Raw genomic sequence first — 26,368 nt, forward strand, 5'->3', positions numbered from 1 at the left:
AAGGTCTTAAAAAGTCTTACATTTGACTTGCTGAAACCTTGCAGATACCCTGTTGCAATGATGTTAATTACAATATATTTGACTGGGTGAGGTGCACCATTTTCTGTATTTGTTCTTTCCCACTAAGCCTGTACAATAGGGGGCAAGCTATTCTGTAACTGTATGTTCATGATCAATAATACAGTTTCCTTTAAAGGAAACATTCATTGTGTGTTTTCTTCATATTGCATTGCAATAGCCTGTTTAAAGCGATCATATATGCAGCAAACAACTAATCAGCACTGATACTATATGCTAATAGATAAAGGAGTGACAATACCACAGTAAATGCTTTGAATTTTTCTTAAGATAAAGCTGTGCAGTATTCTTAGGAAAAAAGGCATATGAGAGAAGGCTCATTACAACTAGAAGAGACATATGACTTTTATAGATATACTTTTAAAGACTTGAGACTTATAATAATATTAATGCTAATATGCCTTGTGTATCTTGAATCTAATGGTCACTTGGTCTTCTGTTTTTGTTCAGCATCCGACCCATTTCCGAGCCAGCGAGGAGCCAGTTTTTCCCTCAGGGGAATCATATAACTGTCTTTGTTGTTCCTTTAAGACAAGACAGCATCACACTATGAAAAACCATATGAAAAACCATTTAGATGCAGCAGTCCGCCACGGAGGTATTGTCACTCTTTGTCACTCTTTGTGTGGTCTACAGAAGCACATACTGTACTTGTGTTAGGCTGTCAATAACTCTAATGTAATAAATATTTTGTTTTGCAGAATACCGTATCTGCAAATGCAGCTTTAAATGCAGAGACACTCACCATTTTCACTGCCTCACCTGTGAGACAACTATCATAAGAAGGAACCATTTCATTGCTCACTTGAAAGTCTGTTCTGTAAGATCTGTTCCCAAGAGCCAAAAAACATCCACCGTGAGCCCCGTAGCACCCACTGTCACGGAGAGCCCCGTAGCACCCACTGTCACGGAGAGCCCCGTAGCACCCACTGTCACGGAGAGCCCCGTAGCACCCACTGTCACTGAGAGCCCCGTAGCACCCACTGTCACGGAGAGCCCCGTAGCACCCACTGTCACTGAGAGCCCTGTAGCAGCCACTGTCACTGAGAGCCCTGTAGCAGCCCCAGCTCCCGCTGATCAGCCACAAATACATGTGCGTGGACAAAAGCAGTTTAAGATCAAGTGTGTACACTGTGGCCTTCAACTCAACAGACGCAATTTGAGGGTGCATATTAAGAGGAAACACCCTGGGAAAAAAGACATCACCGCTGAACGCCATTTAAGCTGTCAGTGTATTGACCCACAAAATGGTATTTTTGCTGTTAAAAAAACATTCACTGGTCCAAGCAATCCAATTCATGTAATTAAAAAAACATCTGGCACAAACCTACAAGTTAGGTGTGAATTGGACTTGTGCAAGGCCAATGCTGAGTTTGCTGAAAGAAGCAATTGTTTGGCATTTTAATGTGATCACCTTTCGGTCACTCACATATTGCCCACCTGGTAGTGACACCATTGCACTTGAGGAAAACATTTTAAACCAAATGGTCCAGGAAAGGTGGTTTGGTGTGGCCAAAAAACAAACATGCCAGCAACTACAAACAGAAGCAAACAATAAGGGAGTGCCTCTGTCGTGTCTGGTTAATATTGGAGGACCATGCAGCAAAATCTTCGTTTCTGTATATGAGCCGTGCATTTCTTACTATAGTAGATAAGGACGTGTGATGGTGTCATATGACAGCAACAAAGTTGAATGGTGCTGCCCATGTGCAAAGCCAAGGCAGACATGCACCCATAAATGCATTGCCAAGTGGCATTTGTTTCAAATAACCCCAAACCTTTTTAAGAATATCCCTGATGTTGAAGCCAATGAATCAATCGAAAATGCTACCGAGGATGTGGAACAACTGACACAGGAACAAGCGCAGTATCCACCTGAGGATCCAGTGTTGACCAAAATGGTCAGATACATCTTCCGGAAGAAAATCCCTGCTGAATTGCCTCCCGATCTTCTAAAGTCAAAAAATGACTTTCCACAACATTTGATTCCAAATGAGAACAACTGCACAGAGTGCACAGGCCTGCCACAACTTGGAGAACCGCAACTTATCACCTCCCAAGCCAGAATTGTGACTGTGACTGAAATAATAGAAGGTTTTATTCTCCTCTTCCTTGTTTTTCATAAACCAATGCATATTTGACGGTTGTGGCTTACATAACCCTGTGTGATGTTAAAAGCAGCGCAAATAGGTGTATATTACAGTTTTGTGAAAAATGTACAAATTGGCTGAAACAGCCTGAAACATTTGTAGTAATGAATTTTAATATTACATGTTGTCCACAGCATGCAGCAAACATGTATAATTCAAACTGATTGAAACTATGCTGACAGATTCACATTTTTTATGCTTGTGTGTTTTGTTTTTCTATCTAGGAATATCCACATACTGCAAGCATTGCTCTACCTGTGGTATGGTCTACCGCTACCAGGAGTGGAGGGATGGAGTGCATAACTTTGATGACCATACTATTCTGTCATTGCATGTTTGTGTATTCCTTCAAAACTCTCTCCAGGTAGAAAACATTTGTACAAAGTAAAATTATTTCAGAAGCCTTAACAAACTAATAAAAGACTGATTTGTTTTACATTTGAAATTACTTTTTATAGACCCACCAGTCCATTGGAAGCGCAGTAGATGTGCTGGAAAGGACCTGTGGAAAATCCTTCTCGTCCAAACAGAGCATTTTGAATGCATACCTCCATTATGAAGCCATGACAGATCACACATATACCTATTCATGTGTGTCATGTGGTTACCATCCTGTCACAGTTGTCATGGATCTTCATAAGAAAGGGGTTTTCAGTATGCCTGGTAAGCAAACACTTTACATCCTCGTCTTTATTTTTCATTCCCGACATTTTAATGAAGTTTGTACTCCTGTCTGTCATCTGAGGCTTGTTGTCATGCCATGGTTGTTGTTGGTGTTTGTTTTTTTGTTGTTGTTTTTTTTTTACATCAGAACAGATTGCCCCCTGGGGGCTAATAAAGTTGTTTAAACTTGAACTTCATGGACACTGTTTGCCTATAACTATTTATTACACTTGGAATTTGTTGTTCTGGTTTTTATTTCTAGTAAGCAGCATTGAGCAACCACCCCCTGATTATGATGGAAAAGTAAATGTGGAGGAGTTCTGGGAGTCAGTGTCCCTGGAAATGGTCAGTCGTGGACTGGTGCCAAGTAAGTATGCTGTGAAGATTTTATCTGCTTATCCACCTCCTTTTTCCCCACATCACTTCCTATTTTCTTTCTTTCTCTCTGGTTGGTTGGTTGTTTCACCCTTAGATTTTTTGATTTAACACACCTACACTTAAGACAGCACCCCTTTTACTCTCTATTTTCCTTAACATGGGGTGGCAGATCTGGTAACCATTTTCTTTAGTTCATATTTTACCTAGTTAATTTGAAGCTTAATTAACCCCATAAAGACATAACGGTTAATTGATTAGTTTAAATTTAATCTTATGTTACCGGTGTTGACACCCTGAGTGTTTTTCCTTTCCCCTTTTTTCACTGCCATAATCCAGATTATTGAAATAAAGCTATTGAGAGTGAGGTCAAGTGTCTTGGTCATGCAGTATGTACTTACATTTTCTAAAATGTTCCTGCAGGCAACAGGCAGAACCCTTTTGTGGTACGACCCAGTTTCCATAATTGGGCACCATGGATTGGTCCACAAACGAGAGGCTCAGATGTGGTCTTGAAATCTGAATTCAACAAAATCCATCAATCAAGTCACCCAAATGAAGCAGCGGAGTTCTTGATCACAGAGGAAAGACTAACTGATGAGATTCTCAAACTTAAGGTATTCATACTGTAACATATTTTTTAAATAGGTAAGCTCATTGTTGAATCGATAAGGACCATAATATCTTCTATTAAACATCTTAGATGGGAGCTGTGCGTAGTCTTTGCAGGGAATGTGGCATAGACTCCAAGGGCTCCAGGATGGACCTAGTTATGAGGTTGAGAAAAGAAATGCAGGATCGCTCAACTTATGATAAAGTGTTTTCAAAGGTCTGGGGGGCCTCTGGTGAGTTGATTAATTTTCACAAGTATTTCCATCAGTATTGAATTAGTTTTTACTTTGAATATACTCCTAATGATGATAACCTTCTTTCAAAAGGTGGATGGGCTGTTGTCACGTGCCCCTGCGCTGTTGTATATGGTGTGAAGTTTAACTTGAGAGCTGAGAGCCCTCGAGACTTCGCTGATTTGCTGCTATCGATGAAACACTTCCCCAATGTGACTTTGTATGACTTCGCAAGAGGACTTGCAACACATACAAACATTAGGAAACCACAGTCATTGCCTTTCAGTCCTCACGAAGGTAGACTGATGGATGCTACTGAGGAGAATATCAGATTGGCCTCTGCAGGTCATGTGAAAGTCAGCTTGCCATGGCTAGCATCAAAGAAGCCAGTACCAGATGAAGGCGGCCACCCTCTGACTGGATCTAAAGAACATTATGCTCTTTACGACCGCTTCCATGAGGCAAACACAAAGGACAAAAAGGATGTGTTGCGGAAAATAGACCTTGTTTCTGAGTTATGTGGCTGGGTCAATAGCCAATGCGCAGAGCAGCTCTTCAGTGGAATGAGGAAGAATAATCATTTTTTAAATATGATGACACCCTCTAACCATATATTCCTAATGAGAAACCTTTTGCAACATTACAACAATCGACGCAATGCAAAAAGGATTGATGACATGAAGAAAACATTGGGGAGTCAACTGGAAATACAGTTGAACTCAAATGGGCAAACAGTTGCAGGTATGTAGTTGAACAGTACATCGTGGCTTTAAGTATTTTTAATCCAGTTAGTACAGTATAGGTAAATGCATACTGGTGTGATCTTAATTGTTTCCCTTGACTATCAACAGCAACAGCCACGGCCACACCATCAGCTGCTCTCATCACTACACAGTCGGCTGCTCCCATGACCAGGCCACTGACTGCTCCGACACCGTCGGCTGCTCTCATAACTACACAGTCGGCTGCTCCCATGACCAGGCCACTGACTGCTCCGACACCGTCGGCTGCTCTCATCACTACACAGTCGGCTGCTCCCATGACCAGGCCACTGACTGCTCCGACACCGTCGGCTGCTCTCATCACTACACAGTCGGCTGCTCCCATGACCAGGCCACTGACTGCTCCGACACCGTCGGCTGCTCTCATCACTACACAGTCGGCAGCTCCCATCATCACACCGTTGGGTGCCTCTGAGAGCATGACCACTTCCATCCCCATACTAAGTATGGATATTAATGCATTTTGTAACAAATGTAGATTGTTCCTACATGTATTATGCTGCCATTCAGGTAATTGGGCTTATTTTGCAGGTCGTTTTCAATAGTGCAATGAAAATTGTGTTGGCATCAAGCACATGCTCCACACAACTGTTGGAAGCAGTGTGACGGACATCCAGGTAAGAATGAAGGCCAGGTTCTATAGGTATCCATATGTATTTCATATATACTACATTAAACAAAGTGTTTATTGTTTAATTGTAATAAAGTAATTCTGAAATTGTTTTATGATTTGCCATCTGGTGCTATTCATGCTGTCATTTTTCAGCTCAACAATGTGTTGGATATCCAAAAACCAAAGGATGAGGTTATAGGTGTTGTGGGCCCCTTTGTTTTAAGAAGGCTGGACTTCCTGGGACTTGGGTTAAACAGAGAAGTGGAGGCAAATGTTAGTACACTTTTTTGAGTTATTTGACTGTCTTCCAGGTGTAATGGTCTATAATTCATCAAACAATACAATGTTCTTCTGTTACAGATCATCAACTGCTGTTTGTGGCTGATGTCACAAATTGCAGGATCCAGGGTATGCATGTTTTTTTTGTTATGTAGTACAATATTTGATAAGTGAATATACTTTTTTAAAGATACATAATAGAAACTTGTCCTCTTTGCTTTACAGGGAAAGGCCGTTTTTGCTGTAGATGGCTATGTCATTTCCACGTGGAAACAACCCTTCACTGCGATACCTCTTCTTGCACGGCCAGTAAGTTTTTACTTTGCCTAAATAAACAATGAAGTGATCTATCTGTTGTACCTACACTTTTATTGTATTGAACGTGTACATATTGATCACCTGTGACTAAGGTTAGGTGTTTTAAATGTCTTATGAACCCCAGAAAGAGTAGCTGCTACCAGGTGTAGCAGCAAATGGGGATCTTAATCAAATCAAATCAAGTCATAAACTACAAGCTGTTGTTGTCATGGCGATGATGCAGGTTGACGCAGCCTCCAAAGACTGCATCTTATTCCCAATATGGATACCGGGACACTGGATACTAGGCGTAAGTGTTAAAGGTGTTAGATCAGAGTGCATGTATTCATAATAAATTTGTACTATTTTATCAAATTGTCACATCTTAACATCTTTTTATTCCACTGGACAGCCACACAAAAGCATAAGAGTTGGTCAGTTTTTATCACGACTGTGTTAATATGAAAGCTGTGCTTATGCAGATGTCATAATTAAAAATGTGCTTCCATTGCCGTGTTATTAAATATTTTACAGACCCTCCAGCCTAAACAACGGAAGATATGTGTGCTTGACTCTACCAAGCCTACGGGTTTTGGAGATTTGAACTATTTATCAATGCTCAGGTTTCCAGTCACTGCGTCTGAAGTTCAGGAACCGTTCACTGTTCCTATTAGAGTAGCATATTTTGGGAACCGTTCACTGTTCCTATTAGAGTTGCATATTTTGTGAACCGTTCACTGTTCCTATTAGAGTAGCATATTTTGGGAACCGTTCACTGTTCGTATTAGAGTAGCATATTTTGGGAACCGTTCACCGGTCCTATTAGATTTGCATATTTTGGGAACCGTTCACTGTTCCTATTAGAGTTGCATATTTTAGGAACCGTTCACTGTTCCTATTAGAGTTGCATATTTTAGGAACCGTTCACTGTTCCTATTAGAGTTGCATGTTTTGGGAACCGTTCACTGTTCCTAGTAGAGTCACATAATTCTTGTGCAGTGTTGTAAGGGAGCGCTCATAGACTGTATTGTACATGATTTATCTGTCTGGTGATGTGCTCATTTTATTTGTGGTGGCAATCTGCAGACCTACTGTTGACACAGAAAAAAAGATGATCAATAGTCATTGCAGATGTCAATTTATTCAAAACATATAAATATCTATACATATGTAATGCTGAGGTTCCATGTACTCTTAAGTTATTGCTAGGATACAGACAAAAATCCTGAGGCACTGACAATCATATCAGGAGCATTTCATCAATTGTCCGTGATGGATTCACTAGTAATGCGGTGGAGATGTACACTGAGGATGGTAGAGGCTACTCTTACATCTTAGATCAACCATTTCATAACAAACATCTTGATTGACAAAAAAAACAGCTGTGAGTGGCTCCTCTGTCTTTGTTGCATGACTGAGAGATTGATAGATCCATCATACCCACAGCCATCAGGCTTTTTAATTCCCTTGCAAATGGTAGATGAGCTGCAAGACAACTGAATTTCTGTTTGGGGAGTAATCAAGTCACTCTTATCTTATCTTGTTCCAAAATTATAAATGGAAGACTAAGTTTGGAGTCATGTGTTTAAAATATTGCCCACAAATATCATGTCACATCCTAACATAATTTCATGGTGTGTTGTGTGTTGCTTTATGTTTTTTCGTAGCTCAATTGCAAAACAAGTAATACCTGGACCATGGACATTTGTCAATAAAAAGGTTAGGGCTGTTCTTAAATTTGATATGCCCTGTGAAATGTGCTATGTATTTACATTTTACTATTTAATTTATTTAAATAAATGAATTAATATGTAATCTAATTATTATTATTTTTTCTTTTTCAGAATGTCCCAACACAAGGAGCAACCCTTGACTGTGGTGTCTTCATGCTAATGGTGAGTTCTGAAGTTAATGAAGTGGTGGGATTTTGCACCTCATCATCAACACTTATAGCGTACACAGGCCCCAAGAAAAAACTAATACGATAGTCATACTTTGAATAATAATGACTTTTTGGATTGCAGTATGCACTATACATGGCACTGGAGTGGCACTTTGACTTCTCCCAGGTGAGAAATATTTAAGTGTGAGTTACTAATGGCCATACTGTATTTAAGGTTTGGAATTGCAATGACATATCTGTCTGCATCATCTAATAGGGAGATATGCCACATCTGAGGAGGTGGTGGTGCCAGCTCCTCCTGGAGAACATCCAGCAATGCATGTGTGTTTTTATTCATGTATTTATTAATTTCTTCTTTTTTTTAATCTTTTCTTTTGGGAGGGTTGTTTTTCACTGGTCTGATATCTGAATATTTTCTTTTAGGAAGAAGAACTCCCTCCATCCCCCACAATCCTTCACAGCCCCAGCCCATCAGCTGCCTGAGTTCGAGGCCAAAAAGGAAAGGTACTGTACAAAAGTGACTGTTAAATCAGGGTATGAACCCAACCGTGAATTCTTGTCCAGTACTTTCTAATTTTGTTTGTTAAACGTTTCTCAGTTTAAAATGTTATATTAGAAGGATCTAGTATAATTAATATGAAATATAATATAAAAATGTAATATGAAATAATATGAAAATTTCCACGTAGGAAGAGAAGACGGTTGCATGAAAAATTAACATAATAGTAATTACTCACCCTTTAAATTGTTTTATAAATGTCTTGCATTGTTCTATAAATGTCTTTTCCAAAAGAAAATATAAAAATGTAATGTTCATTATTTCAGTTGCCACCTCTAGTGTTGGAGGATATTTTTGCACTGGTTGTCCTCAGTGAAGGAGACGTGGCCATCCTGACCCTCTCCCTCGTTTGTCACCACTTCAGAGAAGTGGTGTCCACCAGGGTTTTTAGGAGGAAGGCACATTTTCTGTGGCTGAACAGTAAGATTTTGAAACACCAAACTCATGTTATACCCATAAACCGCACTTTTTTCCAAGTTGAATGAATTGGTCAAAATTGTCTTACAGGTGTGGCATCTTGGAGCAGGTTCTCGGCAGGGTATCGAGCTGAGTACTATAAAATGTATTCACTTGATACGTGCAGAGAGTGTAACATTACATAAAAAAAATGCATTCCAGGTAAGCAAAATGTTAATATGATAGATATTTTTGTTATTACCTCCAGAGATTGTAGTAGAGCACATTTTGAAACATTTGAAATTGTCAGTAATGATATTCAAGATAAGCACCAAATTCTAAAAATTAAGTGGGGACTCAAAAAATAACTCTTAATAAATTAATAAATCTTTTATTTACCCACAGGCTACGCAGGAAGGGGGAAGAGAGGGGAGCTGCAGGGGATTTACAGCGAGAGCTCACACCCGGCCTTCTGCCCCAACTTCTGCCAGATGTGCTTCCCTGAGTAGAGTTGTGAATTTATCGGTGAGTGTGTCTTATCTCAAAACATTTTTCAAAGCTCTGACAATATTTGATTTTTTTCATCCTTCATGATACGAAGCCTGCAAGGCTAGTTCAGGCAGACGACTCATGCTGCGCCCATCGTGATGAACTGATCAGTCACATGCTCTCCTCATTCAAATAAGGCGTGCTATTTAAACCCCCCCCAGCTTACCTGCTCATCCCAGGCTATGCTGCTGCTGCTTAGATCTTGCTGATGCTGCTCCTATGGGGTTTTGGAAACCCACCTCCTACCTAGCATCCACCTGTGGGCTCTGTTTTTATGTTTCCCGATGGATGGGTCTGCAAAGCAGATCATTAAAGGAACGAATAACCAAGGCAGAGCCTGTCGCCAAACCTGCTGCAGCTATGCTCAAGGATGCCTGTGCTGTGCAACCATGCTCAAGAATATGCTACGGCAAATCGAGTAACATGTTATGCTTTCCTTTCAGGAGGGACAGAGATGACAGGACATGACCCTCTCTCATCATTCATGCTTCATTTATTTGTTTTCTACTGCTTATATTGGTCAGTTATATGTTGATATGTTTAACAGGCCAATAAATGAAAATAATTTTCTTGAGTCCTTGAGTCATTTTATCTGTAGTTAGATGCTGCAGATGATTTTTCAGTCTGTGGTGGCAAGATTGTCGTTTTCTTTTCTCATTCTGCTGGTGAGGTGGCATCAGACACAAGGATGCAAGGCAAAAAAACTGGGAAAACTACTTGGTGGTGGAGAGATGTACACTGAAGATGAGAGGCCATTCAGAACAACCACCAGGATCATCCACTTCATAACATCTTTATGGATCAAGAAAAAAGGCATTGAAATAACTTGGTCTGCATGAATGCTGCACCAATATTATATGTGTGTATACATATATATATATAGATGTATATTTTATTTTTTTTGCCTGACCTACTGAAACATTTCTTTTGGTAATGATTTGCATTATTTGCTATCACTGGCTTTTTCCAATCATCTATCATTATGATATTCCATGAAAAGGGTTGCACTTTTTTACTTAACCAGTCAACTGAGAACCACTGCCCTTGATTACCTGGACAAGTCCCAAAATACACTCCACATAAACGGGCACATACAGTAACAAAGGCAGTGACACATCAATACAGGTCATGATGCTGTATAGGTGAGAAGGGGTGAAAAAAAGTTTTTCAAGGTATGTTTTTTAGACTGATGCAGACCTACATCATTGGAAGATAGTAAAATTATAGAAAAATTATATAATGCTTTCTTTGATTGTTGCACAGTCTAATTTTTATAGCCTATATAATTGATGTAGCCTATAAAATAATCACTCACTTCTCTGCATTTTGCTGTTCTCGGGTTTCCGTTAATCACAAACAATGACAAACCTATCTATTAATAGCAAAAACACAATATGTCGCTGCAAAAGACATTGCAAAGACAGTTTTTATAGGGTAGTAGTAGGGGAAAATCCTCCCCAGGCGCTGTTTCTACTGAGTTTCCGAAATCCCGACTGTCCCTGAACTTCTACGCAGAGCTTGGCGTGTGACGCGTGTGTCATGGGCGGGGCTTGACCTGCTGGACGGTCAAGCCCCGCCTCCCGCTGCAGACGATTGTATTGCAGCAGGCCGCAGCCGTTACCCACTCGTAAAGACACGTAAGAGCTTCCGAACCTCCGATCTGCTTTGAAGGCGGCATAAGGTCCCAACCTCCGAAATTCTCGGAAACTCCGACTGTTTTGAAGGCACCATTAAGACGGAGATTTCCGTCGGAACTTCGTGCGGAAGTAGAGCAACCGCCTCCGAGTTGACGTCACAACAATGGCTGCCTATTTCATTGCTAGACTAAAGTGAACTTGCAACAAGCACTAAGAGGCGAGCTTAACACCCATTCTTACATTTGCATTAGGATACATTATAGCTTACAAGTATATACATCAACTGATAAAAATTCTCCCTCATGTTCAACCATCGCAAGCAGTTCTAATAACTGATTCAGCAAAGACGTGCAAAGAGGTCCCTGCGGGCATCCTTACTTGTTGTTGTTATGAAGTCTAGTCTCACTGTTTTTCCGTTTTTATGTCATAGCCTACGAACGTTTCTTATTTCGGAAAAAGGGAAGGTTTACGTAAAGACACGTAAGAGCTTCCGAACCTCCGAGCTGCTTTGAAGGCGGCATCAGAATGAAGGCATAATGACGTAGCTCTGGCTGGCATGCGAGTTTGACTGACAGGCTTTCTGTCCCTTCCTAGCGCTTGAGGCGGGACCTTTCCTGGATTCCGCTTAGGATAAACACATTCGCGATCGGTAAGTATCTCCAGCATGTGTGATGTGCATTGTTCATTTCTTCAAAACACCAAACAAAGTGGCTGTCATTAGCCTACCTAACTATTTTTGTGCATCATTGTCGGTTGCATCGTGAAAGTCAGTTTGAGTCTGTTACGGTGTTGCAATTATGTAGGCAAAGCTTTTTCCCAGTTGTTTCATTGTAGCTAGCGCTAGATCTAATCGTGCAGGTCTATCTGATTTAGCAGGTTTGGGTAATCAAAACAGTTGCCCCGGTTGCCTGTAGAGGGCCAGCATTAGAGTTGAACTATGTGTATCGAAAAGCCGTTGGTCGCGTTCCTCTGTCTTGGTGCGAACAACAGATGTGTGGGCATGAGCACCATGTAAATAAGGAGCGGAGTGCATGCATTAGGGATGGTGAAGTGGAAATGCCCCTGGCGTTACGCGAGTCTCATACGCACATTGTAAGAGCCTGTCAGTCAGACCTCCAGTAGATCGTAGCCATAATTATCAGCCTTTATGTTGGCTACAGCACTGTAGTGTATTGGAAGTGCAACTACCAGGAAAGGCAACCAACAGCAATGATGAAATTGCTGTTGGTGCGAAATTGCACTATGTATGTATTTTAAAGATATTCTTGTAAAAAATGTTTCTTTATTGTTATTAGCCTGAAGAGCATAGGGTTCTACTGGATGTCCAATTAACATTGGGGGAATACCTACTTATCAATCCAAGTTTGACGTAGGAACAGCAAGTCGCATTGTGTTATACTAGGTACCCTGGATTGGTCACAAATATCAGTCTCGAAATAGCTGAAATGTTGAATACTACAGGATTATTGCCTGTATTACAACTGAGTTGAAAGACTGAAAGTGCTGTTTTATGGTTAAATCTCTCTTAACAATCAAGCATTTGTGTTTATATACATAGTAATTCTAATTATGCTTTTCTTGTTTATGGTTTACAGCATATCAAAAACATGGTGCGAGGAGGTTTCAAAAAGTCATGCCCTGCATGTCAGGCAAACATCTTTAATGGCTGTAAAGTATGTCCTATGTGCAAGGCACCACAGCCACAAAAATTGAGGCTTAAAAAAAAACTTGACAAGTTTAAAAAAGAAAAAGATACTTGGGTGGCCAACACAAAGAAAAACCAGATCACCTCGCACCTAATGGATGATGCTGTCATTCTGGTAAGTAACTAGTGCAACATTACCAATACTACTCATGTTGGGTTAAGAATGTGGCGTCATAATGACCTAGTTCCAGGTGTTTCCAGGTTGTGTGCGATGAGTTGGGGGTATTTGAGTGCACTGGCACCAATGACTTGGGGTTTTCACAATGTGGGTATTTGATCATCTGTAATGTATTAATGTAAAGTATTTGACATTCTTCTATCCGCTAGCTGTCTGCCCCCTGAATACGTTGTTAAAAAAATGTGGTCCCTATGGACAGCCAAGGCTCCAAAAACTCAACAAAAACATTCAGGGCCAGGCTTGACCATTCAGCCAATCACCTGCAGGGGCTGGGGATTGGGGTTTAGTGCGAGTTTGTGCGTTAGTTTATAGCTAACTATTGTGACAATTTACAGTTCTGCTATAAATGTACTCAACGAGAGTCTGAAGAAGTTGATTGAGTCAGCTAAGCACGTATTTTTAATTGCACATTCATGACTGTGTAAGGAAGAACAGGTGCTTTGTTTTGTTTGGTTTTTACCTCAAACATTAACAAAAGTGACGTGACCCAACGCTGCTTAGAGAACTTTTAATGGAGGCGATTTATTGATCAGTTTTAGCACCTTGACTTTAAAGTGTTATCATTGGAAACGTTTACAGAAAAAGGCCAGAAATGGCCAGGATCACCTATATTAGTTGATAGCCTGCAGTTCTGTGTCGGAGCTCTCCATGCCATCCACAGTTGACTCTTCTCTACTGAGGTTCATGCAACAAGTGCCATTATGTAAGTTCATAGTGTCCACTTGAGTGAAATGCACTGACGTGTTAGTGAGTGAGATTCTGTCATTGCACAGCACATGGGGCATATGAGTAAGTGAATGTGATGTGTGGTGTAGACTGAAAAGTATTTACCAATCTCTTCAATATTCAGCATTTTGCTACTTAGGAAGGTGCTTTACATCAAATTGCTTTGGGAGGGTTATAGTTTTGATTCAAACATGCTCTGCAGAACAGTCTAAGGCAGACACTGGTAATACCCCTACTCTGCTCCTGTACTGACACGTTTATGCATGCATCATGCACACATTCAAGTAGAGAGGCACACAAACCCACCCAAATATATTCACACCTCTTCCACATACACTAACAACTTACCATATCTTACATATATCAGCTTATGTATACATCAGCTCTTCCTGATGTATACAAGTAAAGTAATAAATAAAATAAATAAATAAGTGTGCCTCTGAGCTGCACTTGAAACATGCTGCCTTGGAGCTAGTGTCTGTGACACACATATCACTGGCACAATTTATTATTGTTTTAAAGTGTGTGATTTTTTTTCAGATCGAGAAGCTGAATGCAGTGGGCTGGAAGCCCATCCTCCTTCTGGAATATCCGAAGAAGGAGGCAAGGATGCTTCTCCCAGAAGGGCTTGTTCCAAGTGTGGGGGAAAGGAAATGTATTGATGACATTGAAGAAATTTACACTTTCATGATTGAAGGTGATTCCACATTTACCGTACACTATAACGTCCCTATACAACCCTAATTCTGAAAAGTGTGCCATCAAATAACAAAATGTACTTACATTTTTAATTTTTAGTCCGTTACCCAAGACCCACCACAACAACAAGGTGTGGTTAGCATAGCTTCATCATTATCTTTCATATTTTTGTGAGAATGTGCTTTAGCAGCATATTATTATCATTATTATGGTATATTATTATCATAGTATATATTCTATGTGTGTACACCTTTTGCAGAAACTCTCCTTTCAGCCAGCCCTACCACCACCACCACCACCAGTGAGGGCGCAGACACTGGGGTTAAACCTGAGACAGGTAACTCAATAAGTTGCAATGATAGGACCATAATTCAGTGTGCTTAGCCTAGTTATTGCTGTTCCACTTTGTTGTGCTATATTTAAATTGTTTTTGTAGAATGTGCTTGAGCAGCCACACGTATATATCTGACCTGCTTGCATATTGTATATTCTGTGTGTACACCTTTAGTGGAGACTGTCCTGACGACCAGCACTGCCACCACCAACAACAGGGGGACAGAGACTGGCAAAAAACGAAAGAGACGCCCAAGTACAAAAGGTTAGTACTAAGGTTAGATTAGTACCTGATCAACACTAAGCTGATATTCTGCCGTCTTTCACATTATCCCCACTAAGTATACTATTTCATTTGTTATGCATGTCTTCCTTCTGAAATGGACATTATTGATTTAGTTCATTTCCATGCCCGATGTCAAACAAAGCCCTCTCTCTTTATGGAGTTACAAGTTACAACAATTACATATAATCTGTAGACTGTCCAACTTTGTTGTGCCATATTTCAATTGTTTTGTAGAATGTGTTTAGCAGCCACACACCTTTATTTGACCTGCTTGCATATTGTATACTCTGTGTGTACACCTTTAGTGGAGACTGTCCTGACGACCAGCCCTGCCACCACCAACAACGGGGGGACAGAGACTGCCAAAAAACGCAAAAGACGCCCAAGTACAAAAGGTTAGTACTAAGGTTAGATTAGTACCTAATCAACACTAAGCTGATATTCTGCCGTCTTTCACATTATCCCCACTAAGTATACTATTTCATTTGTTATGCATGTCTTTCTTCTGAAATGAACATTATAATTTATTTCATTTCCATGCCCGATGTCAAATAAAGCCCTCTCTCTTTATGGAGTTACAAGTTACAACAATTACATCTAATCTGTAGACTGTTCAACTTTGTTGTGCTATATTTCTCATTTTTTGTAGAATGTTCTTGATCAGCCACACATATATATCTGACCTGATTGCTTATTGTATATTCTGTGTGTACATCTTTAGTGAAGACGGTTCTGTCCACAAGCCCCAACACCACCACCAACAGGGAGGGAGATACTGAGACAGGTAACCCAAAGTCCCTCCAAGCGGTAATGATAGGACCATTATTCGGCGTGCTCAGCCTAGTTTTTGCTGTTCAGCTTTGTTGTGCTATCTTTGACATTTTTGTAGAATGCCTTTAGCAGTCACACATCTTTATTTGACCTGGTTGCATATTGTATATTCTGTGTGTACACCTTTAGTGGAGACTGTCCTGACGACCAGCACTGCCATCACCACCAACAACCGGCAAAAAACAAAACAGACGCCCAAGGACATACAGCCAATACCACCCCTCCCCCCACCTAGATTACACAGTTGTACTTAAAAAGGACTTGACAATGTTTTCTTAAAAATGTGTTTTTTATACTGTATTTTATTCTGTATTTATACTATTCCTTGTGTGACTGTTTGTGTGAGCATTTTTTTAGAGGCTGCATAAACAGATTTCATTGTATGGTTTTACTGCACAATGACAATAAAAAATGAACACCGCTATTTGCTTATGTCAAACAGTTTCTAAAAAAGAAAAGGATTGCCCCCACAACAGCCAGAAGGTGCACCAGTAGAAACACATAATCAAAAAAAGAAAGATAAGGTTATTTTCACGCAAAATAAAATTGCAAATAAAACAATAGATGATTTACCAATACTGTGATCACTTTTTTTATATATATAATGGCGCTGCGGAATAATGTCTCAGTGATCAGATATTGTGTTTGTTTAGCTTTGTGGTTAAGTTCAAAATTCTTAACAGACACTTTAGTCCCACTCGACAAGACACACCAGAGATAACTCACCCCTAAATTATAATATATAGTATTCACTGAAAAATAATCACGCAATGTTTTATTATTGTTGGAGATGCTATCGACCCCAGAATGTTTGTGTGCAGTTATGGTCCAGTTTATGGGGCTGTGTCAAATGACATATAGGGAAAGTAAAGCGAGTGGATGAGGAGATATTAACTGAACTTTATAAAAAGTGTTACGTGTTTTTTGTTTGTTACTACCTTTAAGTGTTAAAATTAGAATTTAAAGGTGAGTGCAATGTTTACCTTTGGAGCAAGACACCCATTTGCTATGTCTTTGTTTACCTGCCGCCGGGGAAGATGGAGAACTTAATAAATTGGATGCCCTGCAAACTGGTAAAAGACAACCTGTCTTTTACACCAGATACTCACAATTATCCACAAAGAGAAATAACGGTGTTCCAGCAGCCATACACATAACTCACAACAATCACATACTGTAGGCTATATGTAAACACATACCACAACTCAGTCTATATTGTGACGCTCCTGTAAACCTGATGTCTTATTGGATGTGCACATTATGGGTTTGTGGGAATTGGTGGAAGAGTGTTGTCTGGGGTGAGTAAGTTATTTAATTGATACAGAAAATGTAGTTCTGTTCATAATGTCCTGCACACCGTAATATGAGTAAACTCGTTCGTTGAAGCAGGGATCTGTGTGTGGGACACGGAATATGAGTATCATCAACTTGCATTGGAGCAAAATCCGTGGCCGCTCAACTGACAATTTCAGTGATTCCGTGAGGCCATCTATCTCTCTCGATCTCCAGCCATATATCTATCAATTTATCTATCTTTCGATCTAATACTTATACGTCTTCTACGTTTCCTTTTAGCTTAATTTTTGGATAGAAGAGACCCATGGTATGAAAAATACCAAAATCAGCCAAGGGGTAATTTTTCATTAGTAATCTCTGGTCAAGGTGTTCAACAGATTCCTCAAATACATTAACGCAGGGGCAGAAAGCAGTTTGGAAAAGGACATCGTTTTTGAAAACAGTACAGCAGTAGCAACATATACATACAAATATACATATAGAACAACATGGCAAACAGGCGGGACGTGGAGCAAGCCGCGGCAAAAAAAGTGCTGACGTGCATGAATCCTCCAGATTCATACACGTCTGCGTACGGCCTCCCTCCCTGTGTGTGTTTGTCTTTCTAATTCTCTACGTGCTCCTGCCTCAGATCCGAGGGAGGCTTTAGACACGTTGTTTGTCTTGGAGAAATTCCCAGAAAATGAATCAGAGAGCTTTTAGCGAGGACTTAGCAGTATCGTATACAGTAGCGCTTTCCCACCGATCATCCCCCCCACCCCCTCATGTCTCTGCCAATAGCCATCTTACCTTGAACTCCGGGATCCACGGCCTCCTGTCTTAGTAAACTTCCCTTCTCCTTTCCTCCTCATGCTTGTGGTTACATTTGTGTATTTTTGAAGGTCGTCATACGGACTATCACTCGATTACCAGATGTATGGATAGGTGTATGGAAGATGAATGGATGGATGATGAAAGGACAGACGGGTGGGTGGATGGATGGCTGATGAATAGATGGATGCGTCGGAGGGTGGCTAGAAGATAATGAATGGATGGATGGATGGATTGAGAGGGGGATGGTTGAATGATGAATGGATGGCGGAATAGATCAGCCAGTCCGTTCTGCAACAGTGGACTTTATACTTGCAAAATGAATACACTTGGCATTGTTCATAGTATGCAGCTTTATTGATAGATATATTACGAACACAAGAATGTATGTGACAGATTTTTCTGCAGGGGGGCCATCAGCCGACCTATGGTATAAAGTTATCTTCAGGGTACGGCTCAGGTCAGTAGAAACCAACGTGAACGCTCTCCGGGCCGCGTCGGGTCATTCACAGCGCGGAGCTCACAGAGGGGCCAGACCAGGCCAGGGGGTCATGTGACCCTCCTCTTCTACTCAGCCAGCACCACCTGAGCCGGCGCGGCTAACGAAGCTCTGGCACGCAGCGCCCAGCACCAGCCAACCCGCGCCTATTAGCAGGTCGCATGCGAAGGGCCTGGGTCTGATCCAGACCCCTGAATGGTGGGGTCATCTCCCCCCCCCCCCCCCCCCCCCCCCCCCCCTTTGTCCAGGGCAGTGCCATTGGGAGGAAGTGAAAGCACGGATAATCTCATTAGTAAAACATAACTTTGTCAAGGCTTTAGTTAGTTTAAGCCTGACTATGGGGCATTTATACAGCAGCTTAATTTCACTCAAATTGCCACAAACGGAGGCCCCATGCCTGTGGAAGCCTGATGGGACTAATGGTTCCATGAATGAATCCCTTGTCTCCATATGGGTTATGGTTGGAGTGTCTTCTGTTGGTTTCTTGCTTGTATTGTTTCCAATCTGGGGGGGGGGGGCTGCACCGGGCTAGCAATGCCCAGCAGTGTACTTATACTTGCACTTGTATGTGACAAATAAACTAATTTGATTGGGCTTTACTGTTTATGTGGGATCCATTCGTCCTAATGTTTGTCTGCTGACCGATGCCACCCAGTTGGTTGATCCGGTGCTTTGAGAAAATGTTGCTGCCCTTTGACCCTGCACTCGACCCCTGGACCGATGGAGGAGACGTCATCGTGAATGGCTCAGTCCACTTAGTTCATGTTGACCTTGAGAGGTCAAAACAACAAGGGGGTAAAACCACAACAATGTTGATCTGTTTGGACTTGTGTTGGGGGATCAACCTTTACTTGGGATATTCCAAGAAATAACAAAGCCGGTAATATCACGGTTAGCGGGTGGCAGGCAGGCAGGTAGGACCCAATAGCAGTTCAGGTAAAGGATAATTTATTAACGCAAAAGGCAAGGAACACCGAGAACCCAGGTGACGCGGGTAACACACAGGACCCAACTCACCACAAACTACAATGATCCGACAAGGAACAAAGGAAAGACAAGGGCTTAAATACCAAACACAGGGCACGCAGCGAGGAACAGCTGAAACACATTAGGGGAGGGAGCAGTTATCACACAGGAGGGAAATTTGACAGGACATGGGGAGAAACAAGACAGAGATACCAAAGTAAAACGGGAAACACAGGGAAACAAACCAAAACAAGACAAGGAAACAGACAGACCATGACAGGTAATGACAACCCTCTAACCCTATAATATGGTTTGTTTTCATAATCTAAACCCACTAACACAGGTAGGCGCATCCTGACGTGTGCCGTGCTGATTAATCCAACTGCACCACATGTTCAGCATTCTTTCTTTCATCTGGAAAGCCTAATTGTGTTTGACATTCATAAGTGTGGAATGTTCTGCTCAGCTACTTAGATAAATCTAGGTGGTCTTAAGAATTACAAGGACATAATCCCCTTAATGAGGTAACTATGAGCACATAGGGAATACGTGGTTTAGGGCCAACTGGAGTTGCTTAGAGATTTCATTTTACAAGCTGGTTTAAGATCAGAGCGGAGGAAAGAAATCACACCCTCCAACCAGCAGAGGACGCTGCACACCTCTTTTTAGCTTTCTAAAGACCGGTAGGGATTTCTGCATAAGCTAAAATAGCACCTAAAGGCATAGGACCAGATAATGAGTGTGAAATGGTCAATATATACCGGTTGTTTTTCTAACCGTGACATTTGTCCTCCATCTGTCCTCTCTGATGCCCGGAGCGGAGTCTGATATACAGAGATACAGAGACCTCCGACCTTCAGGTAACTAAACCTAGAGGAAAAAGGCAGTGCTCAGCTACAAATCATTGAGATGGTTTGTTATTGTATTAATTAAATATATAATAAGTTCATAGTAAGCTTGGCCTCTGCAGAAGACATGAACGTTGATCAATTTAAGGTGCTCTCTATTAAACAAAGTATATTAGTTTGAGTTCAAACTGAAAACAAGTTGGGTCTGTTATATTTTATTTTTTCTTCTTTCTCATCCAGTTTTTTAAAATGTCCATCGATAACTTCAGTCCAGTTCTGAGGTTTACTCACTGTAATATAGAGATATATAATGAGAATTAAAAACAATATCTGCAACTTGTAGGCCAACTTCTTGCTAGTGTGATTGCCACGTTGCAAGTGTGTGTGGGGGCTTGTTAAATTAGTACCTTTCAAAGTGCGAAGTCATCTTGAGCCCTTAGGATAGGACACATGGAGGACAAGACATTCTACTTTGAATGTTGTGTTTGGACATCACCTGCAGTTCACCTTAAAAAACATGACCACCCATCTTTCAAACGGGAAAGCTCATCTTTCAAAGTCATGACAGGCTGAGGCAAACCTTGTATCTGGGGATCTCCAGCATAGACCTTTGACCTTGTTGTTGGGTTAGAAATGCAAGAGTTTATCAGGCAGTTCGATAAAGCATTTACTTATCTAATTCATATGGATGTCTACTTGATTGATAAGGATTTGGCTAGTAAAGCCGTTAACGATGATGTGTAATTCAAACGCATGCTGCTTTATGAAGTCATACCACTGCTAGCCAATAGAGGTCTCACCGGATTATTGAACTCTTAATGTTTCACTTAGTATTTTTGTATACAAGGGGTGTACAATACTAAGTGGAACATTAAGATAACAAACACACGCAAACAAACCTGAAGGAAAACATTGTGAAAGATAATTTTCTGTTTTTCGTTTTCACCACAGAAATAACCTTGTTGATGCCTCCAACCAGGGTAGACCATTTAATATCAATCTTTTTATCGAAATTCATCTCAAGGAACGTAGGGAGGCATAGCAAAGACATTCTCAACAGCGTCAGGAGCGCTGCGTATCAAGGGATCTGGGACCCTCAGGGCATGTAAATTGTGGCCGCCACGGGGAGTAGAGTCACAATGCTCCCCGTGGCGGTCAGATCGTGACGAGGTGTATTTCACAGACAGTCCTCAATGGGGTCACGCCGGGGGCACCATGCAGACCACGAGCACAGGTCGCCTTCCAGCCGGAAACTCCCATGAACACACATTTGTTACTTTCTCAAAGAAAAATAAGAGACAGGGCTTTTAGCTCTGGTTGCGTTTGCAGACAGTGTGTGTTGGTTCACTTTACTGCCCCGGTCGTAATTCAACTGTGCAAACCATGATATGTACAAAAGAGGACAAAAGGTTAGGAGGCATGGCAGGCAGCTGCCGGGTCTTCAAGGGGATGGGTATAGCACGGAGCCCACTGGAAATACCCGCGTAGCCCGTGATGGCGTGATCACCGGTGACAAGTTATATAAAGGGGGTCCTCTTTGGGGGACACCCGAAGAAGGACCCCTGGAGACACATGGATCAAAGCAGACACAGGGAGAGAGGAGCAGAGAGGGGGTCTGGCCTTATAAGGGAGGATTCTCTCTGTGTAGCCCGGCAGCGCTCCGGTGGACTCCACTGTATCGCGGGCCCTGATCCTTTCTTCTGGCTCTTCGTCGTCATTGCGTCCCACACTGGCTTAAGAAACCCAGCTGGTATCAGGAGCTCATGTGCATGGCTGATTCCTATGGGATTTAGTAGTTTTATTTGGTATTATTTGGAATGATTGACCGCAATACACACTTACGCATGTACGTCCATGAGGTATTCTAGATAACAAGTGGACTTAAAATACTTTTTTTTATCTTTAATGTGATTTTGAGGTGAGAACTGACTTTCTATTTTTCACTAATAACGGAAAGATTACGTTTGCGGGCTGTTCTGATTCAATTTGAGTTGAACTGGTTTAAGAACGACGCTCTAGTAAACCAGCACAATTTAAGCAAAGCGTAATTCAAGTTGGAATACAATTGAGCAAATTGTTCAACAGTAGTTCAACAAAGAAGATGGCCCACTAATAAGGCCTCCTCCAGACTACATGTCCCTCCTCTGTCCCCGGGGCCCCAGCCCTGCCCGCCCCCTGTGCAGACCAGCCGTTGCTAAGCTCGGTGACCCGGCCCTTGTTGTGATTCGGAGAGGGGACAGGGAGCAGCTCTCCCTCTCGTCAGGGTGAGAGAAATACTGCTGAGGCCCAGGGAGGAAAACAGAGCCAGTGATGTCAACCATATCTATAAGGAGAGACGCCCTCAAAACCACCAAACCCAATACCCTTCCTGGTCGGCTGGGCATCCAATTCAAACCCCTCGGGAGGGGGGGGTGCAGGGGTACAGGCAGGAGAGGCAGTTAAGGCTGCATATATAAATACATATATGTTTCTGTGTGTGTGTGTGTGTGTGTGTGTGTGTGTGTGTGTGTGTGTGTGTGTGTGTGTGTGTGTGTGTGTGTGTGTGTGTGTGTGTGTGTGTGTGTGCGCGCGCGCGCACATCTGAATAGTGACTGCATCCTAATGGGGAGATGTTGCCCTAAGCCCATGCCAGCTATATGAGAGGCTTGGCCTTTGGACAGCGATACATTATAGCGAGCGAGCCTGGTATTAGCAGGTCTCACGTGACGGGATCCAGGCCTCTGGTTGCGATCGATTAGAAGAATGTCTTCCAAAGCACCAACCTCAAAGTAGAACTGCTTCAAAATCAGAATCACAGAGAGCTTTACCTCCATGTAAGTGTGCACATACAATCATCTTTTGTTGGCGCTATGAGTATGAAAATACAAAACGCCACTGTAAATGGATTAAGAAATGTATAAAACATAGCCTACATTTCAATAATCTAAGATAAAGTGAAAGTGTGCTTGTGTGTGTGTGCAGAGAGACCCGGGCTGAATCAGAAAGAAGAATGAATTAATCATGGATTGTTTGCACTAGGCTACAGTAGGCTGCGGATGTCTCCATTACAGGCGCATAAATTGGCGCTCGCAGACAGGGCGAGACGCTCCGCGTGTCGGCGGATGCGCGCGGAGGCGCTCATTCCACTGATAGCAGAGCAGCGGGGAATGTCAATGAGCGAATGTGTTTAGAAAGCAGATGTCCTGCTCCCCTGTAGGTCTTGCCTTTTGTAATGTCACGGCAGCGTTATTTAGAAAATATCCGCTTTCCGGGGTGCACTTGGTTTGTGAAGCCGTGTGAGTCATGGCATTCAGTTCCAGCAGGTTTGCAGACCTCACGGTAGAGTTTATCCGTCCTTGGAATGCAGGGCTATAAACTTGTCCAATTATATCGTTCCTGTTTATTTATTTAACAAGTAAATCTTAACGCTTCACATAGCTTCCTTATTGAGGTATTCATCACTGAATATCTAAGTAGTTATTCATTGCATTAGTATTATATAGCAGTATTTCCATGCATTACATTTGATGCAGTGGGAGAAGTTGGACCTCGAGTTCTTTCGGAATGCCAATAAACTCAGCCGGCACAGAAGGGCGCAATTACTCAATGGAGCCAATTTTTACTTTAAGAAAGATAAAAGAGCCAATGCACTACTGTAATTTCAGAGTGCGTGTTCCCGGTATCCATGGTAAATAATAATAACAACTTACTACCAATGTGCAGACTTTCCGACAAGTTTTTACTTGCGGCCTAATTATTTGAAATAATACGTAGTCTATGTAAAAAAAAAGAAAGAAACGTACAAAAAACTGTTCTTTTCGTTTTATTTGTACTTGTTGATGTTATTCATTCCTCTTTTCTTTGCTGGCTTTAACACCATTCAAGGAAGATAAAGTCAATGTCAGAGTGAAAAGGATGAAACAGATGCATCCATGGGCGCATCCGTTTGCACCAATTTGGTCCCTGCAACTAAATATGGTCTGGCTGACGTGCTCGGCCATTCTGCTATATCCGAAGTGACCTTATTTCCACGGTTAACTCCTGTCCACTCAGCCCCCCTTCTGCTTCCAGGGCTTACATGTGCGGACTAAACACTTAGCTAAACACTTAAACTCTCTATGGCAACTGTCGGCCAAACAACGGTCAACACAGCCGCGCTCGCGAGCGAGAGGTGGCCGTTTGTCTGCTCTGAGTGCTCTGTGTGGGAGTTGGCTGTAACCTGCACTATATCACCGTTGCCCTCCCTCTTCTAATAAACCTCCAAAAAAAAAAACATACCACAGCCACCGCTTTGTTCTCAGGAAGTGTCAAGCGCTCAGCCAAGTTTCTTAAGGAAAACAACTTGGTAACTGAATTTTGTAAAAATAAAGAAAACATGTCATGGAATTCCTCATCATTAGTGAGATGGTGTTCGCTTCTTCACGTCCAGATCCAGTGTTTGGGCTGTGGAGCGAGACAGTCTTAAAGGGGGACCAGAAGGCCAGTGTGTCTCTCTGCTGTCTCCAATACTAGGGCCAGGAAAGGCAGGGAAATGTCTTATTGAAGTCCCCTTCTGTTGTTCACCTGAGCTGGCTCCTGCCCGGCTATGGTGGAGCTCCTACACCAACACCTCACTGTGTGAAAGACACCACCCACATTATTCAGCCTTTCCTACGTGGAGCCTGGGCTGGAACGTTGTGCTTGGTCTGAATTCTGCTTGCTTTGGCACCCAGTTGCCCGGGAACCGACGGCTTATTCATCTCCGGACAGGAAGCTTCAACCTTATACCCGAGGAAAGAGTGGAGCTGGATCCCACTTCTTGTTCGCCCATGTTCAGCTGTTGAAGGAAAGGTTCTCAGACATGTTCCTGAATCGTTTATCTGTATTGATGTACGGGAGAAGAATAGGGCCTTTGTGCACGTTCTCTCTAGTCGAACTCATACGTGGCGGATCAGTTAATGATCATCGCTTACTTCCCTTGTTTGACAGCAGCAGATATATAGTTCACCATCGTGGTTCCTTCCACTCCCCTTTTCAACTCATGTTGCTTTTTGTGTGACCGATTGACCGACTGTGAGTGTCTCTCCAAATATGCCTTCTTCCTCTTCTAGCGCTCTTTCCCATGTTTGTTTGGCACAACTTAAAACAACTACAAAGTTGAAAATTCTTGAGTGATGTTTTTTTCATCCTAGCAAGCAGGCAGCTGGGATAATTACAGGTAGTGGCAACACTTAGATCGCCTCCTACGTCTCTCCTCCCTGTACACCAACGAAAGGCTCCTCATGTTGAAATGAGTTTTTAAAAGCTAGTGGGCAACCCTAACTCTTTATCTTATTGGTAGAACATTTGGGAAGAAAAAATAAGTAGGCCAAAACTAATTCTAATGCAAATGCTACACTTTAAAATGAAGATCTTTGCATGAAGGTAACTGACATGTGTTCGCTTAAGTGTGTGTTTGCTTCATACAATGTGAAGGAAGGTGTGTGGAGGAACTCAAGGAATCCAAGTCACTTGGAAGCACGTGTTCCCGCGGAAGAGCTGCTACCTTGGCCCTGACCCTGCCCTAGTAAAAAAGAAGCCCACAGGACTATTTCTGCCTTCCGTCAGAGGTCTTTGCTGTTTTGCCCTCGGGCTCCCAGGAATGACTCAAAGAGAAACATGAGAAGGCAGTTAGTACAGCCACCTACTCATGTTGATGTTGAGTAATACTCCGGCACCAAAGACATTGAGCCCAGCTTTTGTTATCTGCGTGTGGAGAATCAAAGTTATATAAACGGGCTACCGTAGTTCACTTGCACAACCTGAAAAACAAATTCAAATTTCCAGTCCAACAGCCCTTTTACATAAATAGACCACCCCACGGAGCTGAAAATAGAGGAATGCGGAGGCCATGTTCAGATTCAAACAGATATTGTATTGGGTTTCATAACACCCTGGAATTTCCTGTGCCCACAGAATATATGTCTAAATATATTCTATGTTACACAACATAACACATGGCCGTGGCTACAAGATGTTCTGCAGGGATTAAGAAGTTTTGCTAAAGATCTTAGCCTGTCAAAAGAAGACTGTCATCAAGTCAATGGTGTACCATTGCACGCACCAGT

The 26,368-nt window shown here is 41.9% G+C and overlaps 4 long non-coding RNA genes across 5 annotated transcripts; all 4 read left to right on the top strand.

Moving 5' to 3' along the window:
- Positions 1–2,536: 2,536 nt before the first annotated feature.
- LOC307071632 lies at positions 2,537–3,231 on the top strand. Its single transcript, XR_013811632.1, has 3 exons — positions 2,537–2,592; positions 2,687–2,891; positions 3,154–3,231. It is a non-coding gene; the product is annotated as an uncharacterized lncRNA (long non-coding RNA).
- Positions 3,232–5,428: 2,197 nt separating this feature from the next.
- Positions 5,429–8,490, top strand: LOC307070326. The gene is made up of 10 exons (XR_013811549.1): positions 5,429–5,510; positions 5,660–5,779; positions 5,867–5,914; positions 6,011–6,094; positions 6,327–6,392; positions 7,750–7,801; positions 7,927–7,977; positions 8,107–8,151; positions 8,242–8,306; positions 8,409–8,490. It is a non-coding gene; the product is annotated as an uncharacterized lncRNA (long non-coding RNA).
- A 339-nt stretch (positions 8,491–8,829) lies between these two features.
- On the top strand, positions 8,830–9,996 carry LOC307070327. The gene is made up of 4 exons (XR_013811550.1): positions 8,830–8,964; positions 9,052–9,162; positions 9,346–9,465; positions 9,933–9,996. It is a non-coding gene; the product is annotated as an uncharacterized lncRNA (long non-coding RNA).
- A 2,734-nt stretch (positions 9,997–12,730) lies between these two features.
- Positions 12,731–16,289, top strand: LOC307071706. Of its 2 annotated transcripts, XR_013811636.1 has the most exons (7): positions 12,731–12,946; positions 14,276–14,432; positions 14,694–14,771; positions 14,943–15,032; positions 15,359–15,448; positions 15,775–15,837; positions 16,014–16,289. It is a non-coding gene; the product is annotated as an uncharacterized lncRNA (long non-coding RNA). The 2 variants fall into 2 exon arrangements; XR_013811635.1 differs by lacking the exon at positions 14,943–15,032 and having other exon boundaries at positions 14,276–14,771.
- The last annotated feature ends 10,079 nt before the right edge of the window (positions 16,290–26,368 follow it).

The sequence above is a fragment of the Pollachius pollachius genome (genome assembly GCF_949987615.1).
Source record: "Pollachius pollachius genome assembly, chromosome: 2".
Classification (NCBI taxonomy): domain Eukaryota; kingdom Metazoa; phylum Chordata; class Actinopteri; order Gadiformes; family Gadidae; genus Pollachius; species Pollachius pollachius.